Below are 14,395 nucleotides of genomic sequence, written 5' to 3'. Positions count from 1 at the left end.
AACGAAAGGAAATAGTTGTAAATTGCGCCCGGTATTTTTCAAGTATAAATTTTTGTGTAGTGAATTGCGCCCGGTATTTTTCAGGTATAAATTTCTGTATAGTAAATTGCGCCCAATAGAAGTATTATTTTTATGATAGTCATTTAGCATTACCCAGAGGACACCACAAGGAGGCGACTATCACTGTCCTCCAAAAATGTTTTTTTTTGGCTTACTTGAAATGAATAAATTAAAAAAAAATAAATAGGAATTAATAATTTAATATCATATCGATTATAGTGATAAACGTTCGGCTTATCCACCAACAAATGAACAACAGTATTTTTAAAATACACATAATAGGTAACGATGAATTCAAGATAGTAGATACTATGGGCGCAATTTACTATACCCGTTTTAGACCCTGAAAAATCCCAGGCGCAATTTACTATACCTATTTTAGAACCGAAAAAATCCCGGGTGCAATTTACTATACCTATTTTAGAACCAAAATAATCCCGGGTGCAATTTACAATACCTATTTTAGAACCAAAAAAATCCCGGGCGCAATTTACTATAGTATTTTTACTACCTACTTAATGTGGACGCAATTTACAAGCGCCCAATATTACTATCTCAGTTTGTTATTAATTCGTTGATGACTCACACACACACTTTGGATTTTTTTCACTCTTTGAAATCAAAAATAGTAAAACTATGAACTGTTCTGAATTTATAAGTTTACTAAAATAAGTCATGTTTTCGATTATACAAAATGACTGCAGCAGTCAAGTTAACTATTAAAATATGTTATAATAAAATAATCTGAGACTGCAACCTGCACGGATTCTTAATCCCAAAAAAAAATTAATAACAATGAAGCTAAACAATAATTAATGATTATTCTGATGTGACTTATGGAGTTCGATGGAAAAAGTATAAAAACTAATCGACTCGAGTAAATTTGTATAATATGAAAAAAAAAATGGCAAGGCGTCTACAAGGTCAATTAATATTCATACTTTGAAAATGTCATTACGTAATCACTGTACCTATATAGTATTTAATTTTGTTCTACTATGCGTAATAATAAATATACAAACTAGGACATATTATTTGAACTGTATTCCCGAAGCTCCGTGACTACGGTCATAAAATTAAATTTCGACCTGTCCAGAAAACCCTCACCGGCTATACACGACAGTTAGCGACCCCAACCCCGTTATACACATAGGTATTATCTATGAAGAATTCGTATCATATAATATGATATTATATTATATGACGTATGGGTACACTTCAAAAAAAAAAACCCCGTTTACCGATACATCACTGTCTTCGGCACGATTGTACACGAAAACATATTATATTGTACTGTATTATGCACAGTTTGCGGTAAAGAGCGACGGTTTTTGACGATTTTATAGATTTAGAATATAATATCATAATATATTATTATAACGAGAAAATAATAATAATGGGTTGATACGATACTATTCGTCCCGTTTCTCGTATAAATATATATAAATATGTTATATACCTACGGGCTACGACCGACCTATACCTACTACAAGCGCGAGCCAGTAACAGTGTTATATATTATTATTATTATTATTATTATTATTATTATTATTATTACTATAAACTTGAAAGCAATGATCAATCATCGCATTCGAAAAACGAATCCGAGCGCAGCTCGGTTTGCTGTGTCTAATAATATTATATGTGTTATTGTGTTTATTCCATAGGACATTTTTCAAGTTTTAAGTGCTCGTAAAATAAATTTACGGTTAAAGATTCTTAAAGTGTATTGAATAATGTACACATGTAATAAAATATGAGTAAATATTTGTATTAAAAAATAATATCCTCGTGAAATTAAAATATAGAATATCTAGTGAAATAGGCCTTAAAATAATAAAACCTGAGTGAACCTATTCAATGTACGCAGTACTAATATTAATCGGTATAAAATGTGATTGGGAAATTATTGGAAAGTTATCAAAAAAATAACAAACACATATTATTATCAAAGCAATTGGGCAGGAATTTAAATAAAGTGAACAAGTTTTACGATATTCAATAATGCCTAACTAATAAGTATAATATTTACTGTATGTAAATTGTACGTGTTCCATATAGGTATAATAGCTAGTAAATAACTGGATAAATATAGCATATTATTACGCAGTTTTTAGCATTGTTTTATTAAACAATAATTTGCGTTTTATGATAAATATTTTTTGTTTTTATATGGACAGCAAAAAATGTAATCTGCGATTTATTTATTTTTTTTTTTATTAAAAAGTGTTCAGTAAAACATTGATTTTGAAACTTTAATATAAAGTTTTTTTGTATGTAATAATTTATTTTAACCTTTGCTCGCTAGTCAACTTTAATTCGTTTTAATATTAAATACACAATTTTAGTTTTTACACTTTTACGTTCATTAACTTTATTATCCATGTAGTGTACGTGTATACATTATTATTCTACCATACGCGCCATGTTAACTTAGCGTATAGTTAATAAAATCATAATATATAATGAAAGTTTGTTAGACAGTGTTATTAATTGGAAATTTCACACTTCACAGAGACAGAGCGCGTTAAAACAACTTGAACGGCTTACTACGCGCATACCTCTCAGAATATTATAAAAACTAAAATAATGTTAATCACTTAATTATAATTATTTTTTTTTTTACAGAACTCGACGCTTTTAAGACACAAATGTGTATATATATTAAATATATATACATAGAAGAAAAATAATCCTGCCGTTAAAAAAGTAAATAATATACGTTTATTCTCCTATAATATATTATAATATGTATATATATATTATATACGTCACGAGAATAAACGTACCTACTTAACTTGCCTATAAAATAGAACTTAATTCATAATTTATGGTTCAGAGTTGGGAAATGTATCGCGTAAGTATGATAAATATAACTAAATGTAAATACGTATTTTGTTCGTCTAGAAGCTCGGGCACCTGATGTGTTTATAAATACAATCGAAAATAAAGTTTGAAAATTAATTTATTAGGTGCATAGCAGAAGACATTTACATGGTGCTCATATATACTATTACAAGGTATAACATTATTTATTCAATATTGCTATTTATAGGTATATTTACCTACATTACGCGATGATTCGTATTTAAGTAAATAGCGTACTATATAGTATGATTATAAAGGTACGTCAACTGTTTTAACCGTTTCAACCTAAAATAATAACAGCCATAATTGTAACCTAACCTAACCTAACCTAACCTAACCTGTATTAATAGTTGACGAATATGATATATTATATTATTATAAATGGACAATATATGTTAATACTGTGATGTATATATATGACATGGTATATCGTACAATCTTATATAATTAATAAGTGTAACACGCATAGCGTGTTATTATACTTGTGGCACGCCATGAGCGTGTATGTACCATTACAAGTTGCAAGAATTCGTTCGGATACTCTCGTCGTTTGATTATCATGTTAATATTATTCTGTCATCGGACTTATACCTATACGCCTTTTTTGATCGATTGTAATTATTATCACATGGTTTTGTGCTAAAAAATAAATACAATTTTAAAATGTGTATATATAGTTATTAGGTACATTTTATTATATTGCAAGCTCACTACTAAAATGTATATTATATATTATAATATACTATTCAATTTACACTAACCGGCTTGTTGGTTGTCACTTATATAACTATATATTCCTATCAAATATACTTTCATTGCAGTCCGATTGAACTCTGTCGATTAATTCATAATGAATCTTTGAAAAAACGGAGATAATACATTTATACATAGACGTAGTACTATTATCATAAAAAGTTTTCATTTTTGCAGAGACTTTATATACACCTACCTATTTTGCAAGGTGACCAACAGCCATCCGGATAGAACAGGTGGGCTCAAGTATCGATAAACAATAAACATATTATGTAGTTCCTGTAGGCTGTAGCTTTCAAACTCATTCGTATAAAATATTCGCAAAATAAAAATTTAAAAAATCTTAATTTTTACTAAGGAAAGGATGGAAAGACGTTTTCTTGGTGTTCTCCGCTGCATTTTTATTTTGAGGGGAAGAAGTGTATTGTGAATTTCAAAACTTTGCTTACATATTCATGGGAATGGCGTGTTAAATATTCACAAAAAATAGTTTATAAAATGTTAATTTTTTATTACGTAAACGAGGTGGCGAGACCTACTGTTGGTCATGTAATTTATGTATTTTTGATTTTGTGGTGGGAAAGAGCGTCGATCTAATTTCAAAACTAGGTTTAAAAAATTACGGAAACAGCAAGTTAAATATTCGCAGAAAAAAGATTAAGAAATTGTTAATTTTTACTAAAGGATGAATAGAAAGACGTATAGTTTCTATAGCGCCTTCCGAGTAATTTTGGTTTTTAGGGGAAAGGATGAATGACGCTTGAGTTACAAATTTGGCTTTCATATTCATGCGTACGGTGTAATAACTATTCACAAAAAATAATTTCAATAGTATTAATTTTTAATTATCGAGGTCAGCCTGATTCAAATCCTTAGCAGCAACCATAAAAAAAAAAACGAATACATTTATTTCAGTTTAATGTACATGCCAGTGTTTAAGTGAATTTATAATATTGTATGCAAACCCACGTTAAAGTTTTGACCGTGGTTAATTTGGTACACGGATTACAAAGGTAAAACTATAAGCTCGCACGTAGGGGATAATTAGAACCAATATTAATGACTTGATTCTACTATAATTTATATAATTGGAATTATTAATTGAATATTTATGAGACTGTAGTTGGGTTATAATTTATAAACATATAGGTATAAATTATATTTATATAATAACACAATTTACTTTGTACGACTTGAGTACAACTTGGGTGTACAACATGTGCATCTAAACATGGTACCTACGCAAATATACAAATATATAATCAAATGGTATTTTTCGTTCCGACGTCGTGACGTGGAAGTATTCGTATATCACAATAATATTATGACATAATATCATGTCCTACTTGCGGAACGACACGTATTACGGTCAAGCACATAATCTTCGAATGCAATAAAATATGAAATGAGTATCAATGAAATACGTATCAAACAGGAACTAGGTACCGGAAACCCTATAGTATGAGGTACTTGCACCCACTCTCGAAACGACCGAAAAACTAATGAACTTCATCAACGAAACAGATCTTTATCATTTTATTTAATAATAATACCTAAGAAAACAATGTGCAAATAATATAATAGTAATTAAGTAATTTAATGTAATGTAATGTACCTATTGAAAATTCAATCTATTATTTCCAATGTAAAAAAAAAAAACATAAAGTCTTGCAGTTATAATAATTAATAATTTGCTATTATTTCGCTAACTATTTGCTAACTACCGGCGTTTGTTTGGAGACGATCGGACAAAGTGGGTGGGCTGGAATTTTTTTTCCAAAATCAGCCAAAAATAGAATTTTGATTTGCCAACTTCAAAAATTGATTTGCTATTATTTGCTAACTGTTTGCTAACTACCGGCGTTTGTTTGGAGACGATCGGACAAAGTGGGTGGGTTACCTGAACTTGGCCCACCCAAATAAATAATGCTTATAACTGCCTCAATAATGATTTGCTAACTTCTATAGTAAATTTGCTATTATTTGCTAACTATTTGCTAACTTTTGGTATTGGTTTGGGTCTTATCATAGAAAGTGGGTGGGTCAAATTCATGGACATGAGGGACGAACAAATAATGATAATAGTAAACCCTATATTGTTAGATATTTATAGGGACCCTATCTGACGTTGTTTTCCGAGTAACTAACGGGGAATATATTATATACTCAATGACAATTGATAGTAGGTATTTAAAGAATAGAGGAGCCCGATGGAATGCAAATCAGAATAAATAATAAGAAGAAGCGATGAACAAGCAGAAACAATATACAAAAGACTGCAATAAGGATATATATTTTACGCTGTTAGACAAAAAGAAAATTGAAGAATGACTGAAAGACTATCAAAACGTCATCGCTGAATCGAACTTTTAGCAGTATAATATATACACAACGCGTTATACAAAATGCCAAACAATAATAATATTATAACGTATGGAATGATTTGCGTATACTGTTGTCGGTTTAATATTAGAAATAAAAAGTTATTACTCACACACACATTTATAATATTGTGTACTTCTAAATGTCCACGTTTTTATGCAATTTTTCATTGAATCGTTATTTATTTCGTTTAATATCAGAAAATATTAACTTAGATATCTATATAAAAAATTATACTTATATGTTTTCGATTTATATAAATAACATAATATTATAATATTCTTTTTATAAGAGCGACTTATGAAGAAAATATTACTACGTTAATATTATTACGTTTTTAAGTTGTGTGGCTAGGAATACAATTATTTAGGCGGGCACCAACAAGAATAAGACCCGAAAAACGCGTACGTGATAAAATTCTGGAAATCCTTCCAACACAAAATTCACCAAAAGTGAACTATATTTCATGGTTCAATTCCCACTGCAGAATGCAGATAAAAACTTGTTTCGCTTATTTTGTTATTAATTGCAATTTTATTGATCACAGAAGTTTGACACAAATTTATTTCATACTTACGTGAATAGTAAAAATATGAATTGTTCGCATTTTATTTCATAAAATCTAATTTTATTAAATTTGTTTATGCTATTTTCCTGACTTGTAACTTCTGCACTGTTGTATTCATTTAAACATTAGTTAAATTAATAAAATGAAACGTTTACACAAAATAGTAAAATTTAAACGAAAAATCGGAGAACTCACTGTACAGCAGATTTCGAGTATATATACCTTGTTGGCTCATCATTGAATGTCCCTGAATGGCATCTGGACGTGTTAAATTTGAATTCAATGCTAATTGATTTTACATGAAAAATGATTCTGCCGATCGGACATATTGTATGTCAGCCTCTAATTATCTTTGAAAAGATATTTTATAAAATATATTATGTATAAAAAATTACTGTTAGTAAATTTGTTTTCTGTTAGCAACGCGACAGATTGAACTAATTTCAATCGAAAAATCGGTATCATATCATATTTTTTTCAAATTATAGTCGATATACCGACTATTGGATACCATGTAGAATTGTTTAAATTATAGTTCCATGGTATGTGTATAACATTTATCTAAGTATTTTTTTAAACTTAATTTTGTATAAAAACAAAAAAAGGGTATTGCGTAAATTTTCCGTTTTTTCCTCTTTATAGTTTTTCCCGAATTATTAGAAAATTAATTCTCACCTCTCATTAATCTTCCAACTAGATCCAATTTGCTGTCAGTAACTTTCCTGATAATTCAAGATCAATGCATTTTTAATGCATCGAAAATATGTGCAACATATCAAATGGATCTAAAATTAAAACAATATAGATATCAAAGCGCGTATAATGTTACATGTGGACTACATTATATGACGTACAGAAACAAAGCGTATAGAATAAATCTGATGGGAGACGTTTGGCGGGGATAATATAATATTATAAATTTATAACGACATTATGTCACAGCGCACGTGTACGGAGCCCTAACTACTCGAAAATTGGGTCAAGTATATTATATTATTATATTTTCTACGATGGATAATACAAACGTATCACAACTGTGGTAAGATAGTGAGTGTGTATATACTGCCGACTGATGTACCATCCGTTACGAAATATAATAATAATAATCTGCAACAAGGTAAACACATCAAAAGCTAAAGGGCTTATAAATTTCAGAGCTGTAGGTAGTGGTTGTGAAATCTGGTAATGGCCAAGGGAATTAAGAATCATCTCAATATTTGATTACAAACCGGAAGATGTGACATTTGCTAAATAATTAAGTATTGTTATTTATACTACCTACTTGATATCTTTTTCTATACCTCGGTGTATATTATTGTGTACATAATATAAAATGGTTATTCATCACTCATCACACATTGCCTAAGACTAATGAGTATTTATTATAATAATATTATATACAGGGTGGTTTTTTTGAAGGTAAACACACGCAATTTCTTAAAATATCTTATTTTTTGGAAGTATTTTTTTTAGACAGTTTAATGTGATTGCAAGACTGAAGATAACCAATCGTTTCGACAAAAAAAAAAAATATTTATATGCCTTATATAGGCAAAACCTTTTTATTGTCGTTACCTTTTTGAATGACATCAAACATCTTCAATTCCATATTTTAAATCTGAAAAATGTTCTGATAATTTCAATACATACGCCTGACTATTAATATAAAAATCAAATTTTGGACGGATATATTATTATTAGTCATTTATAATTTAAACTTTTTAACTGATTTTTTGTATACTCGTATGCACCTACCTATAACTACAGACTACACTACACGTTTACTATACATTTGTAATCATTTTATAAGTTGTACCAATCGTTTTTTGTTTTATAATAATATATATATATATTCCTGTAACCTGCAGGTCTGCAATATTGTTGAATTCGTCTGGAGGAAATTTACACACTATCATAATCAGTAAAATCCCAACGTTCAAATCCGTATAGGTATGAATATCTACAATTTCGCGAGTTCGTAAGTCGTGTTGAGGCTGTAAAATATATTACAACACAATTTAATACGAGTACGAAAAAATGAACGTAGGAGTAACTCTCCTGTGCACGCAGCGTTGGTAAAAAATATACGTTTGCATCCGATCGTCCGGATCGAAAACGCATCGCATCAATTATTACAACCATTGTTAATCTCCGCATGTTAGGCATATCGGTTCGTAACTGCGAAAAATGTCATTGTTTCGATGGGGTTTTCTCGCGCATTACGGGTCATGTATCTACGATACGTGTATATGGACATAATGTAGTAGGTATATACTACTGTTATTATAGGCGCGCGGAAGGTATCGATCGGGACCGGGAAAAATTCCAAAGGGCCCAATAGTCGTGTGCGTGCGTGCGTATACCGTTTTGGGGTCCTATATATACTTACCTAGGTCCTATATATATATACCTGTGCTATAAATCGTTACCGTGATTGTATGGTCGCAGGACGATGAAGTGACGACGACGACGAGAAGGGACAGTGTGCAGGGGGTGCGCTAGTGCAGTATTCCATATCGCGAAAACGCCCGTTGTATAATATTTTACCGTCTATATACGCGTATGTGTGTATAGTAATATTATTATTTAAAGTTACGCCCCGGGGGCGAACCGAAATAACCAACAAAGTCTGCACTTGCGATCGCCATCCCGCATAAATTTACACCGAACATCGTGAGTACGAGCTCGGCTGCAGTCGTGCAGTGCGATTGTATACGCTGTCGGAGTGGATGATAATAATAATATATAATATATACATGTAATATAACATATAACGTACGATACACTAGTACATACCATGATTTCTACAATGTACACATTGTATTACTATAATGTATATAGATATATGTATAATGTATATTACATATGCGTTGCGCATAACACTAACTTTATGTACATGCATATATGTGTATGTGTAAAATATTTAATTCATATAATATACCGGATATTTAACGTACGGCCAACCATTATTTCAAATACTGATAACTCTTTGGAAAATATTTTTTTATTTTTTTTTTCACTTAATTTTAAGTCGTTAAAAAAACAAACATTTTCACTGTTTTTGTTGTTTTTGTTGTTTATATTTTAATTTTTTTTAATTCCTTATTTCAAAGCAGAAAATCATAAAAGCCGAATTTTCAACGAGTGGCTTATGCGAGTTTTAAGTAGGTATTTAAAGTTTCGATGAGTGGAGTGGTAACAGGGGTTAGGTCCCCCTAAATGTAAGCCAACTACTCCGCTCATATACACTTTAAAAACTTTTAACTAATAACTAATAAGCTACTTGTCCGAAGTGTTCAGGTTTCCGTAGATCGAAATACTCCGAATAACTTTCTGCTTCGGGATGAAGAATTAAAAACTGTATTTTGTTATTCAAAAGAGTAAAAAAAAAAAAAATAAAAAATGTTGTAAAGATTTAAAATCGTCTAAAATAAATACTTTGAACTACGTCGGTGTTTACTGAAATAATGAGTGTCTTAGGTCGAATGGATCACCCCGCGTTTATTATTATATATGTGCTCTTCATAATATAACACTATTTCATTACACTTGTGTATGGACGTGTTTGGGTATGTGGTTATCGACGTATTTAGGCATACATGAAACTACTTTTGAATTTGTACCTACCTATATATAATACAATATATTATGATTATGTACTGCAGAAAGCACCGGGGTGCGCTTAACCAGCCCTTGAGCGTGAGTTGTGCGCCGGTTGTCGGTAGGCGTTTTAAAAAATACGAGCACAGACCTGCGAACGTTCCGCAGTGTATAACAACACACGGACTGGTGGAATAATAATTTGTATAATATTATGTACCTCTACCCCGAGTCATCGAGCTTGTCGTAAAAAAATTATTTCGATCACGTGTTTGTATAATACAAACGTATATAATATGTATAATGTACACCATATATAATAATATACAATATATATATATACATCTTAAATAGTTTGTGACCCGTATCCTACGCGCGAATACGAGTCTTTGAATTTATATGTGCATAGTATATTATACGTGTATTTATATATTATTATAGTGCCTATAAATATTAATAATATCCGAAAGCAAAGGGAATGAGTTTATATGCACTGTATAATATACGCTTTGGTTCTCATTCGAAGATATTATGCGCATAAGAAGGTATATTATGTATATTTTATAATATGTGAGTGTGTGTGTGTGTGTGTACGCCGAGCCAAAGTAAAAATACTTTTGAAATTTGTCTTACGTTTAGGTGCTGTACATTAGAATATCTTGACTGTTAAAAAATGTTTAACCGTGGTCTATAGTTGACTAATGTAATCCTATATCGTTGCGTATAGCCCAACAATAACATACAGAAATACTCAAATACGAGCATATTACAATGTAATGCCCTATATTGTCCCACAAAAACGAATGGTATAGTGGTATGTATGATCATTATGATTATTACTAAAACTAAATCCATTGGTTATAAATTATAAATGTAAATCGATTAACAGCTAAATGCGTATAATTAAAGCACAAACCGCGTGCAACACAAATACACACCGTCTGTTTTACATATTTATCGAACACAACACTATAAGTACGTTTAATGTTGAATGTTTGATTATATAAGTTATTTATACAAGGTGATTTGCCAAACATTTTCGTCCCCGTTTTTTCCTTTAATAATACATAAATTATTTCGATTCTGCTTTTTTGAATTTTTAGTATAGTATAATATATAGAGCCATATTTTAAATGATATACTTTATATAGTATGTTCTGCTGAAAAAACAATTCAATCGAAGAAATAAATTAGAACGGCGTACCTATATTAAAATTGTGTTGGACAACACGAATTCCCTACGTCAAAATCGCAAACGAGATAATATTCTATTCTGACCAACAATATAATATTATGTTCTATACATATGATATTATTAGGTACATGCAGGGATATTGTGCACAACTGTATAACGCGGAGAACGAAACAATAACGAGACAAGGTTTGTCTAACCTTTGTGATTTCCCTGCAGGGTGTAGGTACGTCATAACATTATCTAACTATATTGCTTACAATAATATGGCACTACACACGAAAGCAGACAACCTGTACACAGTCAGACGACGTAATTATTACGTATAATTAAAATGACTCGACCGCAATAACTAACGACGGATATTCGTGACAAACGAAATATTGTGTACCTACATAAAAAAAATATGTCCGAGAGGAAAACCGAACGGGGTTGAACCGTTTTCTAACAAACAGATTCTACAGCGGAGAAAACGACAGCGTCGGTGTCATCGTAGATGTTTGACGGGGATAAAATGATGAAAAAATCTAGTCGAAATTAATTTGTCTTATTGTACACTACAGCGTGTCCAATTATTATTACGTCCATAATGATACTGTCTCTACTCGATCGCAATTCGACTTAAATTTGATTTGGAAATAGAAAAAAAAACATAATTCGCATTGCTCCGCAGCTATATATTAAAAAATAGGTAATTAGGTATAAAAAATAATAATACCATAGTGGTGCGCAATGCGCACAAAATTCAAGCAAAATGAGTCTTGTACGTATTTTCGAGCTTCATCATTATTCATTATATAATATTACTCAATGTATGAGACCATGTCCATAAACATATTGTTATAATATAAAAATATCTATATAATACGTCTATGGATGAATCGCTTTTCCCATTTTCGAAGGATTACAACTATAGCAGAGGGGAGAGGGCGTCATGGTATATAAGACATTAAGATGTACCTATACGTAGAATTGTATAATAGGTACCTATACTATTGAATTTGGAAGTTATGAGTTATAACAATTTCGGGCATAATGAATCAACGCCATTAGTTATTTCTATGACATAGTTCGTGTCATAGTTTATAACTTGAGACTATAATTTAAACTTAATGAGTACTTATTTTACTCATAGGTACATCGAAAATGCAGTACCAGTGAACGTGGTACCTATTTAATATTATTCGTTCATTGGTCTTGTGTATGTTATACAATTATTTATAGTTAAGTAGTAGGTACCTATAAGTATTCCATTTTGATGGTACAACAACCGAACCAAACGGTTCAAGACAATAATGGCGTTATTATGTTAAAATTGTCCAACTTACTTAAAATTATTTGGACTTTCAAACCAGATGAAAGTAAATAATGAAAACCATAACCATGAACCTCGCAGTGGACTAAATAATTTAGAGAAAACAATTATTTTCCACAACAGTTTTGAGAAAATCAACTAAACATCTACACGAAAACCAAGTAAAGTTTTAATTAAAAGTTTATAGATGGACAGTCTACTAGTAAATTAGAAATCACTGATTTGAAACATACTAAAATAAATGTGTATAATATCACATTATCACAGTATTTAAAATCCTTAACTAACAAATATGAACTGTTCACACGAAGCTATAGACATATATAAACCATAAAAAAATTCTAATATAATACATTTAAATGACGACAAAAGTTAACTTATAGAAAACTATACAATTATTATTGTGACGGTTAGCGAAAATATTAATATAATTTTGATAATACTGAAATTAATACAAAATACAAAAACAAATAACAAAAAATAATATTATATTATATATAATATTAGAAACGCGAAATACTTATCATAAAAATATATACATATGAAAGTTTTGTGGGTAAAATGCATCTTAGAAAATTACTATTTTAGATTTTTAGAATGGTTCACAATAAGCTGTTGTACAGGTATAAACAGTAAATGTTATTCATACGCTTTTACTGCCGATATTAATTATTATGAGAATACAGAGATAAGTTAGGAATTATGATCGTAATAAGGGTTATAAATTATATTATAATATTTTATTACATTATTTATTTGTCTAATTGATTATAATATTTATGAACGCATTACGCAAGTATGTACATATAAGAAAGTCCACCTGGAGCGAACGCCTCCCCTAACCCACCAAAAAAAAATCCTCCCTTAATATTTCTCTGGATTAATTAAAATATGTGTTGCATCTAATAAGTAATAATAACATTAATATGATCTAACATATAAATAATATAATTACTGTTTAATTACTTTGAAAAACTTTACGGTGGTGGACGGTGCACGCCGGAAGTGTTTAATTAATACACGAAGTAAGAAAGAGGATCCCTAACCAAACTACTAACAATTAGTTAAGTTGGTAAATGTTGGCTTACAAAACATAGTTTGGAAAGTTGAAGTAAATAATGAAGTATAATAATGGAATAATTAGAACCGGACTGAAAGAAAAAATCAATTTGACGCGAATAATATTAGTCTTCTATCAATATATTATTACAATATAGGTAGTGCCTATCTATGTTAAAATATAAAACTATAAAGATTTTAATGTATAGGTAAAAGTGTAAAACGTACGATAAGTTAACCAAAACAGATTTGGCTACAGTCTCATATAATTAGACTAATACAGAATAATTTACCCGTTTTCTATGTAAAATAAATTTAAACATAATAAAAAACAATAAAAATGTAGTGATGCTTTAGCAAAACTATTAAACATAAAAACACAAAAAAAAATGTGTCGTATAACTGAGACGTGACGGCCAACTCTCCCTTACTAAAATATAACTTAATCGTAAAAAATCAATGAAATAAAATATGAACTAATGAAATTGGACTAAGGGTGACGCCACAGATCTTAGGTGAATAATTAATATATAACACGGACGGGTAGAACACGATTGAGAACGGTACCTTTTTTAAGTACCTTTTTTAATATCACGAT

The sequence above is a fragment of the Metopolophium dirhodum genome, chromosome 9, assembly GCF_019925205.1.
Source record: "Metopolophium dirhodum isolate CAU chromosome 9, ASM1992520v1, whole genome shotgun sequence".
Classification (NCBI taxonomy): domain Eukaryota; kingdom Metazoa; phylum Arthropoda; class Insecta; order Hemiptera; family Aphididae; genus Metopolophium; species Metopolophium dirhodum.
The sequence above is the reverse complement of the archived record's forward strand: the minus strand, read 5'-3'. Positions refer to the sequence as shown.